This window comes from Lissotriton helveticus, chromosome 3_1 (genome assembly GCF_964261635.1).
Source record: "Lissotriton helveticus chromosome 3_1, aLisHel1.1, whole genome shotgun sequence".
In the NCBI taxonomy this organism is placed as follows: Eukaryota; Metazoa; Chordata; class Amphibia; order Caudata; family Salamandridae; genus Lissotriton; species Lissotriton helveticus.
In genome coordinates, this window is record NC_136061.1 from 450390968 (window position 1) to 450398884 (window position 7917).

The window sequence follows — 7917 nt, forward strand, 5'->3', positions numbered from 1 at the left end:
CTCCAGAGGGAACACCTATCAATCTCAAACTTATACCAGGAAACAATCGTTCTTCGTTTACAATTGACCAGGTAAAGGCCAGGATAACCAAAGGCAAACGGTAGGGCGCTCCGGGTCCCAATGGAATTCCTCCAAGCTTATTTAAAAAAGATCCAGAATATTGGGTTTCCAAACTGTCACCACTGTTTGCACAAATTGCAGGAGGAACCATCATCCTGGACTCGTGGAGGGGATCAATCATATCTCCAATATATAAGAAAGGGGACAAGAACTTAGCAAACAGTTACAGGCTGGTGGCTTTAATTGATACTGGAGCAAAATATTACGCAGGACTCATTTTGGAAGATCTCACTGCCTGGACAGAGGATAAATCAATCATCCCCATCAATCAAACAGGCTTTTGCAAGGGCATAGGTACAACCACAGAAATACTAACCCTGTCCCTATTTATATATAGGATGAAATTAGCAAAACAACCTCTATTCATATGCTTCCTTGATTACTCATCAGCATTTGACAAAATTGACAGGAGCATACTCTGGCATAAGCTAATCGAAAAAAAATACCATCTGCTCTCCTAAACCAGCTAATACTCCTCCACACAAAAACGTGAGTTCAAGTCAAATTAGGAGATGGCAGGTTTGTGTCCCGGAAAATTCCAACGACCATGGCGCTCAAACAGGGGTACGTACTGGCGCCGATACTTTTTAACTTGTACATGTCCGATTTATCGTCGGAACTAGACACATGTAACTTGTATGCGCCAAAAATAGGAAGGCTACCATGTTCCAATCTCCTGTATGCAAACGACCTAGTGCTGCTGAGTCGAACTCCCATTGGCCTTAAACATCTACTAGATACAACCTGCAATTCAGCAAACAAAAGTCTATCAATTAACTACGATAAATCGAAGGTAATGAGGATCCATCCAAGAAAGGATACCTCCATGTTCCGCTGGCACCTGGCCAACTCAACAATCGCAGAGGTAGACCAATACAAATACTTAGGAGTGATTTTAGACAACAAAGGCACATTTTATGCACAAAAAGACGTCATCAAAAGAAGAGGCAACTCTATTGATGCAGCAATGAAATCCATTAAGCATACAATCACCGGTACGAATCTTCGTCCACTGTTACAAGTCTGGCGAGCAAAGCTCATTCCGGCAATCACTTACGAGAGCGAGTGCATGAGGGGAAGAGATGCAGCCACATTAGACAGTACTGTCTCAAGAGTGGCCCGAATGATTTTCAGTCTACCAAAGTATGTTTCACAGGCACAAATAAGGTTGAAATTCGGCCTGCAAAGCCAAGAATTAGCTCGGAAAGAAGCCTACGCCAAGAGTTGGTACAGAATCAAAAGAGCGGAAGCAGGAACATTGAATTTTTACCTATGGACCGAAATACAACAAAAGAGGGACTGTGCATCCATGAGCTACCTGACCTCATCAAAAAAACTTTGGGCCTGGAGGAACTTTGGGCAGCATCAGGGTCCTACCATTGTTTCAAACAAAGTGTAAATAGGACAGTGAGAAAACTGTTGTTGGACTTGGCCCTTTTGGCAGGTTAACCCCTAACCTTTTTGTTTTGAAATGTGACCTGGTGTTAGTTGTTTTTGGCTTCTGCGCACTTTAACACTGTGTCCCAGTGTAAAGTGTGTGCGCATTCTGAGTGCATGTGGTAAGATTGGCCTGCACGGGAGATGAGTGTCCATGGAAGTTCCTGATGTGAGAGGAGTGCAGGGGTGAGTTTGGTATGTGTGAACTCATGAGATTAAATCACTGTGCGATGGTGTGCGCAGATTTATGTGTCTAGTGTAGAAGTGCCACTTCTAGAAGTTGGCATGTCTGTGTGCAGTGAATTTGAATTGACTGTCTGGCTTGTGAGTGACAGGAGCTGGCTGGTGAGCCTGGCTCCAGGAGTCAAGATTGGTCTGCCCGGTGGTGAATAGGGAGATCTGCATGTTGATGGGAGGGAGGAGTTGCACTTGGGACCTGAATAGGGCTGTGCCTTCCCTCCACAATGCTGGCTCTGACCCCTGTGGTGCATCTGATGTCCTTAGCCTGTCCTGTGAATGGGGAGAGGGGGTGAGCACAACAAAGTGCTCCAGAATCAGTTGCATATGGTTCTCCCCCTGCCCTACAGCCTTAGACAAAGGAAAATGGTGTATAAGAAGGGACTGTGACCCCATGAAAAATATTCACTCTTGTTCCTGACTTGAGGGGGGCCTGCTGCTGCTGGGCGCCAGGAGGAACCTACACTGGGGACAGCCTCCCTGCTGGAGGGCCCTGTGAGCTGGGTCCTGGGCCCAGCCTTTGCCCCCCTGCCTTCCTAAAATACCTTTTCCCTGGACTTTGGGGGACATGCAATCCTAGCGTCTTGAAAGTGCTTCATTCTTGGGTGCAAAGCGCTTCATTGTCCTGAGGAGCGCTGTGAGGACTGCTGCGGGCCAGCAGCGCAAAGCTGCACCGCGTGGGATCCCTGCATTCTGGACGTTTTGGCGCGGGTGCCCACCCCGCATATTTGCTGTGTTTTAGATCCCTACCGAGTGCCCACCACACCAAGGACCTTGTGCCATTGTTATATTATATATACCCTTAGCGGGTGCCCACCCCGCCAGACACTTTGCTTTTTAACGGGTGCCTACCCCGTACCGTGCTGCATCACCGCTGCAGCCCATGGAAACCCCGGAAGTCAGGCAACCCTCGCCGTGACAAAGTGCTTGAACAGGAAGCAGCGGGAGCCTACTCCACACTCCTGTGTGTGTCCTGGGAAGCGCCGCATTGAAGGACCCAGGCGGGAGCCCACCCCGCACTGGGACGTGCTAACCGGAGGAAGGACGCAGCCTGTCTCGAAGCGGGGCTCCCGTGACCACGGTGAGAGCCCTGTGTGCCGCTAACACCGCCCAGCCTGCCTCAAAGACTCAAGGCGAGGGAGAGTGTTGCAGGGGCTGGCGGGGCTCCCGTGTGGAGAAGAGAGCCCTGCCTGCCGGCAGAGAAGTACCCAGACTGGCGAGAAAAGGAGACGGCTTCCTGAGAAGGGCTCCCGTGTGTGGTGAGAGCCCTGCAGGTTCCAGTGGAGACGGCCCGGCCAGAGAGCAGCAAGAGGAGTCTCGTGAAACGTGGTGAGTGGGGCTCTGTGTGAGGTGGTTGGGGGGTGTCGGGGCACACCTTCGGTGCCCGCCCCCGTGACCTGGTGCCCATTTCTCCGTCCCGCTGCCCCGCTGGACAGTGGGCAGCGGCAATGTTTGGGAGCATATTTCTTTGGGGGCCCATTGTTTCTAGAAGTCCCAAGGAGAACTTGGGAGCCGTGCCAAACCCTATCCAATCTTGAACTTTGGCCAAGAGACCCCTCCAAGAGTCTCACTCATTTCCCGCCACTTTCCCTTAATGGGCTTGAGCTCCTGTTGGACCGGACCAAATCATCCTCGCCTTTGGACCCATGTCCTCTGAAGACTCTGAAGGACTGTAGGCTTACACTTCTTCCGCCCCTTCGCGAAGTGATGAATGGTGCCATAATTCAAGGCACCTTCCCCACAGCTTGGAAGTGGGCGATAGTGAGGCCCCTTCTGAAGAAGCCCACCCTGGAGCCAGAACAGCTTAAGAACTTTAGACCTATCTCCCTGTTACCGACTCCCGCAAAAATGCTCGAATCTCACCTGAATTTACATCTTTCTACCTTTCTGGATTCCTCTGGGTTCTTAGATAGTTCCCAGCATGGATTCAGAGAGGCCCATAGTACCGAGTCAGCACTTACTATGGTGGTGAATAATATCCGCCTGAAGGTAGATGCGGGTCAAACCACTGTGTTGGTCCTACTTGACCTCACAGCTGCGTTTGATACCCTGTCTCCCTCTACGTTAACATCGCGCTTGAGGGAGGCAGGGATTGCGGGTCCGGCCTTGAACCTTCTGCACTCTTTTTTACATCTAAGAGAGGAGAGAGTCATGCTTGGAGAGCTCCTCTCCCCTGCTAAATCCTTGCAGTATGGGGTGCCACAAGGGTCGGCCTTGAGTCCGACCCTATTCAACATCTATGTGGCTCCCCTCGCTAGGCTAGTAAAATCACAGGGGATGGAGGTTGTGTCATACCCCGATGACACTCAAATCATGGTGTCTCTGGCCCACTCTGTTACCACCTCCGCCGTCAACTTTAGGACTTGTATGCAGACAGTCTCTGACTGGATGATTCAGAATTCCCTAAAGCTGAACGGCGATAAGACAGAGATTCTGGTCTTTGGCAAGGACCAGGATGTCTGGTCTAGTGAGTGGTGGCCTTCATCTTTGGGAACTTGTCCCCCTCCTTCCCAATCAGCCAGAAACCTCGGCGTAATATTTGACACCTCACTGTCCATGACTCTACAGGTCAATCGAACAGTGGCCACTTGCTGGGGGGGTCATTAAAATCCTCAAAAGAATCTTGCACTATCTTTCTCCTCTAGCACGTAAGCAGACGGTGGTTGCATTGGTGGGTTCCAGGTTGGATTATTGTAATGCACTTTATGCAGACTCCAACAAGGGACTCATCCAACGCCTACAGGTTGTACAGAACGCGGCGGCTCGATTTGTTCTGGCTCTTCCTAATGCATCCTCTGCTACAATGGCCAGAAAGAGCCTGCACTGGCTCCCCATACAACTGAGGATCTCTTTTAAGATCTTGTGCTTGGCCTATAGAGCCCTTGCAGACGGTCCTTTGGACCCTCTAGGTGCCCTGTTAACTCGCTACATACCTAGTAGAACCCTCAGATCATCGGAGATGAATCTGCTTGTGGTTCCCCGTGCGAGGAAGGTCCGTTGGGGCAGTAGAGCATTCTCCATCGTTGCTCCTAGGCTTTGGAACTCTCTCCCTCTGGAAATTAAGGCCCAACCATCTTTGTCCCTTTTTAAAAAAGCGCTCAAAACTTGGTGCTTTATCAAGGCCTATCCACAATGAGAGCAGATTTGCCATAGCTAGTTTCTTTTTTGGTTAGGCGCCTTGACGCCCATTGGGCTTAGTAGCGCTATATAAATTTGTTTTCATTTCATTTCATTTCATGCCCAGTTAAAAGTCCCAGCGGAGACACCTAAAAGCCACCGCGAGGCCCAGAGGCACTGTAGTGCCAGAACTTGTTTGTTTGGGCAATTCTACAGCTGCCCCGCCGGGCAGAGGCAGCTGCAACGTTTGCGCAGTCTCCTACAGGGGCCACAGTGAATGCCCGTGCCCCTCTTGGGCAGCTGCCACGTTTAGGCCTGTTCTTTTCCTTTGTTGCTTTCGCTGAGTGCGCAGCCAGCCCAGACATTCTGGACATCAGGCATTTGAGCACCTGTGGAAGGCCGGTTGGCCTGGGGGACAGTCCTCATGTGTGGTGCCCTCGCTTGGTGTACCCTGGTTAGGCCTAATGTGATTTATGCGTAATGTGCAATGCCTTTATGCCTGTGATACCTCTAACTGTGTTTTTATGCTTAGGAGGTTGTTTTGCCTAGTATGGTTTATGCTAGCGAGTTTATGTTTACCTGCGTGATCTATGCCTATGGTGACTAGTATTGCGTAGTGTATACCTACCTTTTACCAGTGATTACTGGTTGTGTTCTTTTGTGTTACAATTATACTATGTTCTAGAAGTGCTATTTCTACTAAGTGCTATTTCTACTAAGTGCTGATTCTGACAGTGGCCCACGTGGCCCTCTCTGGTGTAAATAAGCCCCTGTAAATATTGCCCAGTGCAGTTGGCGCAGTGTACCTGTGTGATTATGATCTAATGTGTTTATGGTAAAACAAAGGCTATTTTATATATATAACTTTGTGTGGAGTTCCTTTTTGTGGTGTGCCTAGTGTGTTGCTGCTGTGTGTGTGTGTTGAGCAAACGCTTTACACATTGCCTCTGGGATAAGCCTGACTGCTTGTGCCAATCTACCAAGGGGGTGAGCAGGAGTTATCTTTGGCATGTAACTACCTTGCCCTGACTAGAGTGGTGGTTTCTGCCTGGCTTTGGCGCAAGCCTTAACCAACCAACAACTATCATTACTAGAAGACAGCGGTCCTCACAAAAAGAACCCATGGATGGTTCGTTGTGCAAAGCTACGTCACAATCCTACCTAGGTGTAGGCTTCAACCAGAGGAAGAAAGAAAAATATCTCCATCTCCGAATGGGCATTTTACCATCAGTGCAGCACCTTCCCCCTTGGAAAAGATTGCCAGGCCAGACAACATGCCGTTTATGCAAGGAAGCTGACAAAACCATATTACACCTTTTGTGCATCTGCAGAGAGTTACAAACATAACAGCGCCAATTACTGACGCCACACTTCATAAGCAAAGGGATAAGAACTTGTAGGCAAGCAGTAATGGCATGCCTAGGAGGAGGGAATGTCCACTGTTCTTCAAAGTCTCAGTTGCAGTTTTTGTCGGCAACGCAAGGGGGGCCATGTGAGGTAAGACGCAATTTGTCTTAGTTTGTTGGGCTACGCTGAGACCCCTTGTCTCCAGCTTTACCTAACCTTCATTTTCGAAATTTTAAAAATGAGTAGCTCGAGACTACACGCACTTACCTTTGAGGATATTGGATGTTCTTTGTCTCGTGCTCTTCTTGCTGTGAATAGCTCTACACAGCTTTTGCAACACAAGCATTCTTCTCAGCTCCTGTGAATCTCATTGTTGTTTTGGTGCACGCTGATGCTGGGAGCCACCCGGCGCAGCGTCATACAGCGTGCCTCCAACTTAGGTTTTGCCATTTTGCTGCATCATTTACAATGAGTTTCCTGGTTCATATTTACTTTGCCAACCACGTTTTTACTGCCTTCTCCGTCTAGGCTTCAGATGAACGTGATGCCTCTTCGCATTTCTTCTCTGCTTTCCGCGACTACGTCAGCATGCAGCTTGTACAATTTTGGTATGCTGTTTCCATGCCAACGTTAATGTCGCCGGAGAAGCACAGAGGATGTTGTTTTGTACACCGGAGGTGAATGGAAGTCCCTTTTAACTAATGGATTATCATCCGGTGACACAATCGTTGTGTCTTGTGGCCGTTTTCCATGTGGACATAATGAACCATTAACAGGAAGATTTCTCCTTTTGGCAGTACACGTTTTAAAGACTTTTCGAGCGATGGTGACATTTCAACATGAACTGTGTTTCTTTATTTTATGCTATGTACAAGGTTACATTGCCACCTAGTGTGCCAAGTTGGAATTTATCTTTTAGTTTAGAGATGATCCATCAGTTCATGGGTTTCCTGCTTTCACATAATCTATATCCAGCATAGTCCGGGTGAGAGATCACTCACCAGCGTTGTTTTGTTCATTACATTTTGTGTCACTTTCGATCACGTTTTTACATGTATTATTGTGTTGCTGGATTTTGTACTCTGTGCTCTATTTTTTATTTATATTTATTTTCTATTTTTTAATTGTTTATTGTTACATTGCACAATGTTTTACCTCAAAGTATACAAGGTGTGTGGCTTGGACTGTAGTCCCCCTCCTACAATGCACAACTTTTGACCTCTCCCTGAGTTGTGTCTGACCTCTCCTGTAGCATCTTGCTACAAGTAAATACAGACACTTGTTGTATTTCAACTGGAGCTTTATTATCTACTTTCAGCGTCTTCCCTGTCCCTACTCTAACTGCCCTCATCCTGTCCCTACTCCGCCTCTTCCTGTCCCTGACCACCTAGCTCCTCCCACCCAGCTACTAGACTGCTAACACACAACATCTCCCCCTTTCTTAACAAAACTGATAACATATTCAATCATATCTCTTCAATGAGTCTCTTTGGTCGCTGAGCATTGCGGCGCGGCCTTACATTCATTTCGACAGTGTCCTGTTCAGTCTGGGGTATCTCCAATTTATTCAGAGCCTCTAGATCATGTTGATCAGGGGTTCCAGGATCTGGTGACACAGTGGGGTCAAGCAATGATCCGGTCGAGTCCTGGGAGCACTTC

General features: G+C 48.4%; 1 long non-coding RNA gene across 1 annotated transcript in view; it reads right to left on the reverse strand.

Annotated features, from left to right (window-relative positions):
• Positions 1–6744, reverse strand: part of LOC144824587 (uncharacterized) — a 100859-nt gene extending 94115 nt beyond the window's left edge. Inside the window, exon 1 of the long non-coding RNA XR_013609022.1 lies at positions 6526–6744. This is a non-coding gene — a long non-coding RNA (uncharacterized LOC144824587). The remainder of the gene's footprint in view (positions 1–6525) is intronic.
• Positions 6745–7917: the final 1173 nt, after the last annotated feature.